The sequence below is a fragment of the Carassius gibelio genome, chromosome A4 (assembly GCF_023724105.1).
Source record: "Carassius gibelio isolate Cgi1373 ecotype wild population from Czech Republic chromosome A4, carGib1.2-hapl.c, whole genome shotgun sequence".
Lineage (NCBI taxonomy): Eukaryota > Metazoa > Chordata > Actinopteri > Cypriniformes > Cyprinidae > Carassius > Carassius gibelio.
In genome coordinates this window covers 14670154-14682543 of record NC_068374.1, presented here as the reverse complement: position 1 = coordinate 14682543, position 12390 = coordinate 14670154, and the positions used below count along the sequence as shown (strand labels likewise).

General features: G+C 42.4%; 6 non-coding genes across 6 annotated transcripts; 3 read left to right on the top strand and 3 right to left on the bottom strand.

Moving 5' to 3' along the window:
• Window positions 1–7867: 7867 nt before the first annotated feature.
• On the top strand, window positions 7868–7941 carry trnam-cau (transfer RNA methionine (anticodon CAU)). The gene has a single exon. It is a non-coding gene; the product is annotated as a tRNA-Met (tRNA).
• Window positions 7942–9146: 1205 nt separating this feature from the next.
• On the bottom strand, window positions 9147–9229 carry trnal-cag (transfer RNA leucine (anticodon CAG)). Its single transcript has one exon. It is a non-coding gene; the product is annotated as a tRNA-Leu (tRNA).
• A 96-nt stretch (window positions 9230–9325) lies between these two features.
• trnam-cau (transfer RNA methionine (anticodon CAU)) lies at window positions 9326–9399 on the top strand. The gene has a single exon. It is a non-coding gene; the product is annotated as a tRNA-Met (tRNA).
• Window positions 9400–10604: 1205 nt separating this feature from the next.
• trnal-cag (transfer RNA leucine (anticodon CAG)) lies at window positions 10605–10687 on the bottom strand. The gene has a single exon. It is a non-coding gene; the product is annotated as a tRNA-Leu (tRNA).
• A 96-nt stretch (window positions 10688–10783) lies between these two features.
• trnam-cau (transfer RNA methionine (anticodon CAU)) lies at window positions 10784–10857 on the top strand. Its single transcript has one exon. It is a non-coding gene; the product is annotated as a tRNA-Met (tRNA).
• Window positions 10858–12062: 1205 nt separating this feature from the next.
• trnal-cag (transfer RNA leucine (anticodon CAG)) lies at window positions 12063–12145 on the bottom strand. Its single transcript has one exon. It is a non-coding gene; the product is annotated as a tRNA-Leu (tRNA).
• Window positions 12146–12390: the final 245 nt, after the last annotated feature.

Here is a 12390-nt window from a genome sequence, read left to right as displayed (position 1 = left end):
GATGTATAAAAATAAAAAATAATCGTAATCGAACATTATTAGTATCTTGGTTTAGTGTATTTGCATAAGAGAACAACACATCAGGCTTCAGAACAAACATTTACCTGGTCCCATTCATTTGAACGATGTAATGTGATGGTTGTGTTATGTTATGGCTTTCAACAGTGCAAACCAGAGTGTGTAATAATTGTTTATAGACATTTATGTAATGTTGCAGGTATTTTAAGAAATGTTCCTGTCTTATATCTTTCTCCTCTAAATAGAGATACCAGTTGTAACATTATATATAAGATAAATGTGACTTGTGTCCTAGAAATGAATGAATGAATGAATAAATATATGAATTTAATGAAGTATTTTATGCTCTCTTAAGGGACTCACTTGTATTATGCATTATATTTGTTATAATGCTTACAGATAGAGAAATGTCAGATGCTGTCTCGTGGCCAAACAACCTTGCTTGGAGGTGTGCTGAAATGCATGTTTTTTATTAGTATCATTAGTATATTTACTGAAAAGGTTTCTTTCTGAATTATGTATTAAGGGTTTTTTTTTTTGTCGTCTTAAGCCTCTACTGGACCAGCACAAAGGGTGGTGGAAGAACCTCATGCTGCTGAAACAGCAAACAAGGCCATGGAGCAGAGTCAGCCTGACCCCCAGCCTCATCCCATGCCCCTGCCCCAGCCCCAGCCTACTGCACCTGTGGAAGCAAGAGTTGCAACACAATTTTCAATGGTAAGAATTACTATTTAACTTTTTTAATAATACCACTTAAGAATGTGCTCAATTAAAATTCAAGAAAGTTCAGAACGTAAGATGAAGAAAAAAAGAAAAAGCAAGAATGCTATGAGATGCTGGCTGAGACCTACTAATTGTCACCCCTCTTGTACAGTGGGGGCACCTGTTGTCTGCTGAATGGTCAGTTTGAATATCTCAGATTTGGTTTAAGTCACATGGTCAAGGATAAATGTAGAATGTAACCTGTCTGCTTTCTCTCTTGAGACTAGACTCATGTCCCTCATGGCATCTCTCTCAATACTTCTCATGTGTTAAAGCTACATTATCTTTCTTTCTCAGTCTCAGGTAACATACCACATAGACGCTGGCTATTATTAACTGTACACATATTAACAATTATTCCATCATGCAAATACTTTGTAGTAATTTCAGGAGGCAATACTGCTAATAAATATGGATGACACTTCTATTCAGAAAGAAATGTTTTTAAAAACCTGCATTTACTTAAAATAGTAATATTAATATAAATCGTAATTCTTGCTATTATAACACATTCTGTCTTCTCACATTTTTGATTTACCAAACCAAGATTTACTGGCTCTCACATTGCTGCAGCAAAGCCAAATCTTAGTGTGGTCAGGAGACCTTCTCAGGTTGAAGACCAACCCAGCGCAGCAGTGTCTTGTGCCTCTATACCAAGCAGTACTGTCTCTGTAAGTAATGGCATAATGTATAAAGTATTCTATGAAGACACTTTTCACGTTCCATTCTGTACGAATTATTAAACTTGTTCAATTTTTTTTTTAATACCAGAAAACCATATTTTTGTCGATGTTTCAGGGTGTGCCAGTGTTCCAGGGTCTGCAAATGGTTCAAAGACTGTCAGCGGTCCATAGGATGCCAGCTCCACAAACCATGCCCAAGAGACCCTACAAGGCAAACACTTGCAGGAAGTGTGGACAATTCAAAACCAGTGCAACGGGACATAGCCAGTACAGGGGCAAGGTGTATATACTGTCCACAGACTGAGAACATTACAAAAGAAAAGTGGTTAGAGTAAATGCGGAGAACCTTCTCCCAAATAATGTATACACTGTATATTTTTATTTATTGTTGTGTGTATATAGTTGTTTAAATATAGTTCACTATTGTTAATATTTGTGTCTAACATTATTTTATTTAACTTGATTTTTTAATCCTATTTAACTTTTACTTTTACCTTTTTAATTTATTGTTTGAAAACTTCATTTAATATTCATTACTGTTCTGTTAGCATAATTGTAAAATAAATAAAAAAAGCAAATTGAGAAATGTGTTATGATTTCTACATTTATTTTCCTTTTATTTCCTTTTAATTTTTTTTTTTTTTTGAAAACTTATATAAATTTAATTTGTTTAATATTCATTACTGTTATGTTGGCATAATTGTAAAAAAAAAAAAGAGAATGATTGCTTTTTTATTTGTACTTTAGTAAACATTTCATCAGTACACTGCAACAATAGAACGTATTCCTATAAAAAGATAATTTGCACTTTGTCATTTGTCACAGACATTTTTAAGCATAATAATGACTATTTTTTCATCCTTTTTTAATTAAAAATGACAGATTTAAAGGTGTCTTGAATGAATGTAACCTTAAAAAAAAATCTGATTTAATATCAATAAAATCACAACTAATAACATGCTTAAAATAAATATGAATACAACTACACACAATAACATGCTTAATCAGAATAAAAAATAATACAACAACTACTAAATAACTAATAATAACAAAACACATTTCCATTGGTGTATTAAAATGTAATGAAAAAAATATCAAAACAAGCACATATATACATTTAATTAACCTTGAAACTTCATTTATTTAAAGCAATTAACAATAAAACAAAAAGTTGTCTTTAGCTGGATTCGAACCCGGGTCGAGGGGAGCACCTGCAATAGAAAACAGTGTAATATAAATGCGCGAATTTACCGCAAGAAGAAACCGGAAGATGTATCACTGCGCGCATGCTAAGGAAGATCCGTCTTTGAACGTCAAATTTGACCCTTTCTTTTCTTCATTTTTTCTTTCTCTTCTTCCCCTTCTCTTTTTCTTCCTTCCCTCTTTTCTTCCCTTCTTCCCCGTCTTTGACGGACTATTGTTCCCCAGCTTGAACGCAGCGCCTTAGACCGCTCGGCCATCCTGACACCCTTGCCTGGCTAGAGATGGCCTGTTCGAGCCGCACCTGAAACCAGGGACCTAGAAGCTACTTTTTCTCTGTTCGGGCCCCCTTTAGCCCACGGGCCTCGTTGGCGCAGTTAGGCAGCGCGTCAGTCTCATAATCTGAAGGTCGTGAGTTCGAGCCTCACACTTGGCAGGGTGGTTCTTTTTTTCTGATAACTGAGAGAGCTTAGACCAGGGGTGTCAAACTAAATTCCTTTAGGGCCCGAGCCCTGTAGAGTGTTGTTCCAACCCTTCTCAAACACACAAGGCATGTAGTTTTCAAATGAGCCTGAAGGGCATGATTAGTTGGATCAGGTGTGTTCTATCAGGCTTGAATCTAAACTCTGCAGGTCTCCGGCCTTCCAGGGACTGAGTTTGACACCCGTGGCTTAGAAAGAACGAGTGAGGTTCTCTGTCCCCTTTCGTGTGGGTTTCCCTGTGTCTCCTGGGGGCAAAAGGCCACAGCTCCTCTTCAGGGCAGGTGAAATGATGCTTTGTGGAAAACTGTGAGGTTCCAGGTAAATTCCCTGAATCTCATCCAGCGACATTGCGTGTAGGCCCGTGCAATCCTTTTATTTACAGTGAAGTCAAAATTCTGCATGCATGCTGGCTAATGCTACATGAAGGCAGCAATAGCATCCCTCTCATATTCATGTAACACGTGGCCACGTCCTCCTGAGGTTTTGTGAAGTTTCAAAGGCCATATTGCTGCACTGGCCCGGTCCTGAAGATTTGCCTTGTACAACGTTCGGAAGATTAGACCCTTCCGATCAGAGCAGGCCACACAACTCCTTGTCCAAGCTCTTTGTTTTCTCCAGACTGGACTACTGCTATGCTCCCTTGGCGGGTCTTCCGGCACGTACTATCAAGCCTCTGCAACTGATCCAGGATGCAGCAGCGAGACTGGTCTTCAACGAGCCAAAGAAAGCCCACGTCACACCTCTCTTCATAATTTTGCACTGGCTACCAATAGCTGTTCGCATCAGATTCAAGGTACTGATGTTTGCCTACAAGATAACCACTGGCTCTGCAGCAATATACCTAAAGTCGCTGGTGCAGACCTACGCTTGCTTTCTGCAAGTGAACGATGCCTCGTGGTGCCATCCCAAAGAGGCACAAAATCACTCTCAAGGACCTTTTCCTGGACTGTTCCCAGCTGGTGGATCGGCCTGCCTATCTCAATTCGAGCAGCGGAGGCTTTAACCCTTTTCAAAAAGTGTCTAAAAACTCATCCTTGTCTTCAACGCCTGCCCAATTAATACTAGCATTTGCCTAATTTGTCGTTTTGTCAAAGTTAACGCCCTGCTGGCCCAACGTAGCAGAAGACTGAAGTCTCTGTCTGCAGCCAAAGGATAGGTCTGTCAGAAGTGGGATTCGAACCCACGCCTCCAGGGGAGACTGCGACCTGAGCGCTAGCTGACGAAGGATAGTCCGACATAATTTCAGAAATGTTGAGCAATGTCGAACTGCGCAGCCAATCGCATCGAAGCGCTATGACATTTGGACCAATCGCGTCGAAGCGCCTTAACATTTCCAGCCAATCAAAAAGCGCAATTTATAACATTATCTTGACATTCGTGACATTTGACCAATCAGAGAGCAGGGGGATTTCGACGGCACGTTTCCGCGTCTCACCGCTAGGTGGAGGGGTCAGCGCTTCTAGTCAGGTGTCAATCAAGTTGCCGAACCGTGCCGAAGGTGTACGAAAGAATGACATCATCCTCAGGGGGCGTGTCAGAGGTAAAAAAGGTTAATTACTCAAGTTTGTGACCTATGACAAGGGTCATTGTCGCGTAGTTCGACATAAAAAGTGGTACGAGATTTGTCAATGGGTGAGTGTTTGTTACCTTTGCATTATAGATGTATAAAAATAAAAAATAATCGTAATCGAACATTATTAGTATCTTGGTTTAGTGTATTTGCATAAGAGAACAACACATCAGGCTTCAGAACAAACATTTACCTGGTCCCATTCATTTGAACGATGTAATGTGATGGTTGTGTTATGTTATGGCTTTCAACAGTGCAAACCAGAGTGTGTAATAATTGTTTATAGACATTTATGTAATGTTGCAGGTATTTTAAGAAATGTTCCTGTCTTGTATCTTTCTCCTCTAAATAGAGATACCAGTTGTAACATTATATATAAGATAAATGGGACTTGTGTCCTAGAAATGAATGAATGAATGAATAAATATATGAATTTAATGAAGTATTTTATGCTCTCTTAAGGGACTCACTTTTATTGTGCATTATATTTGTTATAATGCTTACAGATAGAGAAATGTCAGATGCTGTCTCGTGGCCAAACAACCTTGCTTGGAGGTGTGCTGAAATGCATGGTTTTTTTATTAGTATCATTAGTATATTTACTGAAAAGGTTTCTTTCTGAATTATGTATTAAGGTTTTTTTTTTTTTTTTTTCGTCTTAAGCCTCTACTGGACCAGCACAAAGGGTGGTGGAAGAACCTCATGATGCTGAAACAGCAAAGAAGGCCATGGAGCAGAGTCAGCCTGACCCCCAGCCTCATCCCATGCCCCTGCCCCGTCCCCAGCCTACTGCACCTGTGGAAGCAAGAGTTGCAACACAATTTTCAATGGTAAGAATTACTATTTAACTTTTTTAATAATACCACTTAAGAATGTGCTCAATTAAAATTCAAGAAAGTTCAGAACGTAAGATGAAGAAAAAAAGAAAAAGTAAGAATGCTATGAGATGCTGGCTGAGACCTACTAATTGTCACCCCTCTTGTACAGTGGGGGCACCTGTTGTCTGCTGAATGGTCAGTTTGAATATCTCAGATTTGGTTTAAGTCACATGGTCAAGGATAAATGTAGAATGTAACCTGTTTGCTTTCTCTCTTGAGACTAGACTCATGTCCCTCATGGCATCCCTCTCAATACTTCTCATGTGTTAAAGCTACATTATCTTTCTTTCTCAATCTCAGGTAACATACCACATAGACGCTGGCTATTATTAACTGTACACATTAACAATTATTCCATCATGCAAATACTTTGTAGTAATTTCAGGAGTCAATACTGCTAATAAATATGGATGACACTTCTATTCAGAAAGAAATGTTTTTTAACAACCTGCATTTACTAAAAAAAATTAAATTAATATAAATCGTAATTCTTGCTATTATAACACATTCTGTCTTCTCACATTTTTGATTTACCAAACCAAGATTTACTGGCTCTCACATTGCTGCAGCAAAGCCAAATCTTAGTGTGGTCAGGAGACCTTCTCAGGTTGAAGACCAACCCAGCGCAGCAGTGTCTTGTGCCTCTATACCAAGCAGTACTGTCTCTGTAAGTAATGGCATAATGTATAAAGTATTCTATAAAGGCACTTTTCACGTTCCATTCTGTACGAATTATTAAACTTGTTCAATTTTTCTTTTAATACCAGAAAACCATATTTTTGTCGATGTTTCAGGGTGTGCCAGTGTTCCAGGGTCTACAAATGGTTCAAAGACTGTCAGCGGTCCATAGGATGCCACTGTTACAGCCTATTTTGCAGAGCACCAATTCACAACCAGCTCCACAAACCATGCCCAAGAGACCCTACAAGGCAAACACTTGCAGGAAGTGTGGAAAATTCAAAACCAGTGCAACGGGACATAGCCAGTACAGGGGCAAGGTGTATATACTGTCCACAGACTGAGAACATTACAAAAGAAAAGTGGTTAGAGTAAATCCGGAGAACCTTCTCCCAAATAATGTATACACTGTATATTTTTATTTATTGTTGTGTGTATATAGTTGTTTAAATATAGTTCACTATTGTTAATATTTGTGTCTAACATTATTTTATTTAACTTGCTTTTTTAATCCTATTTAACTTTTACTTTTACCTTTTTAATTTATTGTTTGAAAACTTCATTTAATATTCATTACTTTTCTGTTAGCATAATTGTAAAATAAATAAAAAAACAAATTGAGAAATGTGTTTTGATTTCTACATTTATTTTCCTTTTATTTCCCTTTTAATTTTTTTTTTTTGAAAACTTATATAAATTTAATTTGTTTAATATTCATTACTGTTATGTTGGCATAATTGTAAAAAAAAAAAAAAAAGAGAATGATTGCTTTTTTATTTGTACTTTAGTAAACATTTCATCAGTACACTGCAACAATAGAACGTATTCCTATAAAAAGATAATTTGCACTTTGTCATTTGTCACAGACATTTTTAAGCATAATAATGACTATTTTTGCATCCTTTTTTAATTAAAAATGACAGATTTAAAGGTGTCTTGAATGAATGTAACCTTAAAAAAAATCTGATTTAATATCAATAAAATCACAACTAATAACATGCTTAAAATAAATATGAATACAACTACACATAATAACATGCTTAATAACAAAAATAATACAACAACTACTAAATAACTAATAATAACAAAACACATTTCCATTGGTGTATTAAAATGTAATAAAAAAATATCAAACAAGCACATATATACATTTAATTAACCTTGAAACTTCATTTATTTAAAGCAATTAACAATAAAACAAAAAGTTGTCTTTAGCTGGATTCGAACCCGGGTCGAGGGGAGCACCTGCAATAGAAAACAGTGTAATATAAATGCGCGAATTTACCGCAAGAAGAAACCGGAAGATGTATCACTGCGCGCATGCTAAGGAAGATCCGTCTTTGAACATCAAATTTCACCCTTTCTTTTCTTCATTTTTTCTTTCTCTTCTTCCCCTTCTCTTTTTCTTCCTTCCCTCTTTTCTTCCCTTCTTCCCCGTCTTTGACGGACTATTGTTCCCCAGCTTGAACGCAGCGCCTTAGACCGCTCGGCCATCCTGACACCCTTGCCTGGCTAGAGATGGCCTGTTCGAGCCGCACCTGAAACCAGGGACCTAGAAGCTACTTTTTCTCTGTTCGGGCCCCCTTTAGCCCACGGGCCTCGTTGGCGCAGTTAGGCAGCGCGTCAGTCTCATAATCTGAAGGTCGTGAGTTCGAGCCTCACACGGGGCAGGGTGGTTCTTTTTTTCTGATAACTGAGAGAGCTTAGACCAGGGGTGTCAAACTAAATTCCTTTAGGGCCCGAGCCCTGTAGAGTGTTGTTCCAACCCTTCTCAAACACACAAGGCATGTAGTTTTCAAATGAGCCTGAAGGGCATGATTAGTTGGATCAGGTGTGTTCTATCAGGCTTGAATCTAAACTCTGCAGGTCTCCGGCCTTCCAGGGACTGAGTTTGACACCCGTGGCTTAGAAAGAAAGAGTGAGGTTCTCTGTCCCCTTTCGTGTGGGTTTCCCTGTGTCTCCTGGGGGCAAAAGGCCACAGCTCCTCTTCAGGGCAGGTGAAATGATGCTTTGTGGAAAACTGTGAGGTTCCAGGTAAATTCCCTGAATCTCATCCAGCGACATTGCGTGTAGGCCCGTGCAATCCTTTTATTTACAGTGAAGTCAAAATTCTGCATGCATGCTGGCTAATGCTACATGAAGGCAGCAATAGCATCCCTCTCATATTCATGTAACACGTGGCCACGTCCTCCTGAGGTTTTGTGAAGTTTCAAAGGCCATATTGCTGCACTGGCCCGGTCCTGAAGATTTGCCTTGTACAACGTTCGGAAGATTAGACCCTTCCGATCAGAGCAGGCCACACAACTCCTTGTCCAAGCTCTTTGTTTTCTCCAGACTGGACTACTGCTATGCTCCCTTGGCGGGTCTTCCGGCACGTACTATCAAGCCTCTGCAACTGATCCAGGATGCAGCAGCGAGACTGGTCTTCAACGAGCCAAAGAAAGCCCACGTCACACCTCTCTTCATAATTTTGCACTGGCTACCAATAGCTGTTCGCATCAGATTCAAGGTACTGATGTTTGCCTACAAGATAACCACTGGCTCTGCAGCAATATACCTAAAGTCGCTGGTGCAGACCTACGCTTGCTTTCTGCAAGTGAACGATGCCTCGTGGTGCCATCCCAAAGAGGCACAAAATCACTCTCAAGGACCTTTTCCTGGACTGTTCCCAGCTGGTGGATCGGCCTGCCTATCTCAATTCGAGCAGCGGAGGCTTTAACCCTTTTCAAAAAGTGTCTAAAAACTCATCCTTGTCTTCAACGCCTGCCCAATTAATACTAGCATTTGCCTAATGCGTCGTTTTGTCAAAGTTAACGCCCTGCTGGCCCAACGTAGCAGAAGACTGAAGTCTCTGTCTGCAGCCAAAGGATAGGTCTGTCAGAAGTGGGATTCGAACCCACGCCTCCAGGGGAGACTGCGACCTGAACGCAGCGCCTTAGACCGCTCGGCCATCCTGACACCCTTGCCTGGCTAGAGATGGCCTGTTCGAGCCGCACCTGAAACCAGGGACCTAGAAGCTACTTTTTCTCTGTTCGGGCCCCCTTTAGCCCACGGGCCTCGTTGGCGCAGTTAGGCAGCGCGTCAGTCTCATAATCTGAAGGTCGTGAGTTCGAGCCTCACACGGGGCAGGGTGGTTCTTTTTTTCTGATAACTGAGAGAGCTTAGACCAGGGGTGTCAAACTAAATTCCTTTAGGGCCCGAGCCCTGTAGAGTGTTGTTCCAACCCTTCTCAAACACACAAGGCATGTAGTTTTCAAATGAGCCTGAAGGGCATGATTAGTTGGATCAGGTGTGTTCTATCAGGCTTGAATCTAAACTCTGCAGGTCTCCGGCCTTCCAGGGACTGAGTTTGACACCCGTGGCTTAGAAAGAAAGAGTGAGGTTCTCTGTCCCCTTTCGTGTGGGTTTCCCTGTGTCTCCTGGGGGCAAAAGGCCACAGCTCCTCTTCAGGGCAGGTGAAATGATGCTTTGTGGAAAACTGTGAGGTTCCAGGTAAATTCCCTGAATCTCATCCAGCGACATTGCGTGTAGGCCCGTGCAATCCTTTTATTTACAGTGAAGTCAAAATTCTGCATGCATGCTGGCTAATGCTACATGAAGGCAGCAATAGCATCCCTCTCATATTCATGTAACACGTGGCCACGTCCTCCTGAGGTTTTGTGAAGTTTCAAAGGCCATATTGCTGCACTGGCCCGGTCCTGAATATTTGCCTTGTACAACGTTCGGAAGATTAGACCCTTCCGATCAGAGCAGGCCACACAACTCCTTGTCCAAGCTCTTTGTTTTCTCCAGACTGGACTACTGCTATGCTCCCTTGGCGGGTCTTCCGGCACGTACTATCAAGCCTCTGCAACTGATCCAGGATGCAGCAGCGAGACTGGTCTTCAACGAGCCAAAGAAAGCCCACGTCACACCTCTCTTCATAATTTTGCACTGGCTACCAATAGCTGTTCGCATCAGATTCAAGGTACTGATGTTTGCCTACAAGATAACCACTGGCTCTGCAGCAATATACCTAAAGTCGCTGGTGCAGACCTACGCTTGCTTTCTGCAAGTGAACGATGCCTCGTGGTGCCATCCCAAAGAGGCACAAAATCACTCTCAAGGACCTTTTCCTGGACTGTTCCCAGCTGGTGGATCGGCCTGCCTATCTCAATTCGAGCAGCGGAGGCTTTAACCCTTTTCAAAAAGTGTCTAAAAACTCATCCTTGTCTTCAACGCCTGCCCAATTAATACTAGCATTTGCCTAATGCGTCGTTTTGTCAAAGTTAACGCCCTGCTGGCCCAACGTAGCAGAAGACTGAAGTCTCTGTCTGCAGCCAAAGGATAGGTCTGTCAGAAGTGGGATTCGAACCCACGCCTCCAGGGGAGACTGCGACCTGAACGCAGCGCCTTAGACCGCTCGGCCATCCTGACACCCTTGCCTGGCTAGAGATGGCCTGTTCGAGCCGCACCTGAAACCAGGGACCTAGAAGCTACTTTTTCTCTGTTCGGGCCCCCTTTAGCCCACGGGCCTCGTTGGCGCAGTTAGGCAGCGCGTCAGTCTCATAATCTGAAGGTCGTGAGTTCGAGCCTCACACGGGGCAGAGTGGTTCTTTTTTTCTGATAACTGAGAGAGCTTAGACCAGGGGTGTCAAACTAAATTCCTTTAGGGCCCGAGCCCTGTAGAGTGTTGTTCCAACCCTTCTCAAACACACAAGGCATGTAGTTTTCAAATGAGCCTGAAGGGCATGATTAGTTGGATCAGGTGTGTTCTATCAGGCTTGAATCTAAACTCTGCAGGTCTCCGGCCTTCCAGGGACTGAGTTTGACACCCGTGGCTTAGAAAGAAAGAGTGAGGTTCTCTGTCCCCTTTCGTGTGGGTTTCCCTGTGTCTCCTGGGGGCAAAAGGCCACAGCTCCTCTTCAGGGCAGGTGAAATGATGCTTTGTGGAAAACTGTGAGGTTCCAGGTAAATTCCCTGAATCTCATCCAGCGACATTGCGTGTAGGCCCATGCAATCCTTTTATTTACAGTGAAGTCAAAATTCTCCATGCATGCTGGCTAATGCTACATGAAGGCAGCAATAGCATCCCTCTCATATTCATGTAACACGTGGCCACGTCCTCCTGAGGTTTTGTGAAGTTTCAAAGGCCATATTGCTGCACTGGCCCGGTCCTGAAGATTTGCCTTGTACAACGTTCGGAAGATTAGACCCTTCCGATCAGAGCAGGCCACACAACTCCTTGTCCAAGCTCTTTGTTTTCTCCAGACTGGACTACTGCTATGCTCCCTTGGCGGGTCTTCCGGCACGTACTATCAAGCCTCTGCAACTGATCCAGGATGCAGCAGCGAGACTGGTCTTCAACGAGCCAAAGAAAGCCCACGTCACACCTCTCTTCATAATTTTGCACTGGCTACCAATAGCTGTTCGCGTCAGATTCAAGGTACTGATGTTTGCCTACAAGATAACCACTGGCTCTGCAGCAATATACCTAAAGTCGCTGGTGCAGACCTACGCTTGCTTTCTGCAAGTGAACGATGCCTCGTGGTGCCATCCCAAAGAGGCACAAAATCACTCTCAAGGACCTTTTCCTGGACTGTTCCCAGCTGGTGGATCGGCCTGCCTATCTCAATTCGAGCAGCGGAGGCTTTAACCCTTTTCAAAAAGTGTCTAAAAACTCATCCTTGTCTTCAACGCCTGCCCAATTAATACTAGCATTTGCCTAATGCGTCGTTTTGTCAAAGTTAACGCCCTGCTGGCCCAACGTAGCAGAAGACTGAAGTCTCTGTCTGCAGCCAAAGGATAGGTCTGTCAGAAGTGGGATTCGAACCCACGCCTCCAGGGGAGACTGCGACCTGAACGCAGCGCCTTAGACCGCTCGGCCATCCTGACACCCTTGCCTGGCTAGAGATGGCCTGTTCGAGCCGCACCTGAAACCAGGGACCTAGAAGCTACTTTTTCTCTGTTCGGGCCCCCTTTAGCCCACGGGCCTCGTTGGCGCAGTTAGGCAGCGCGGCAGTCTCATAATCTGAAGGTCGTGAGTTCGAGCCTCACACGGGGCAGGGTGGTTCTATTTTTCTGATAACTGAGAGAGCTTAGACCAGGGGTGTCAAACTAAATTCCTTTAGGGCCCGAGC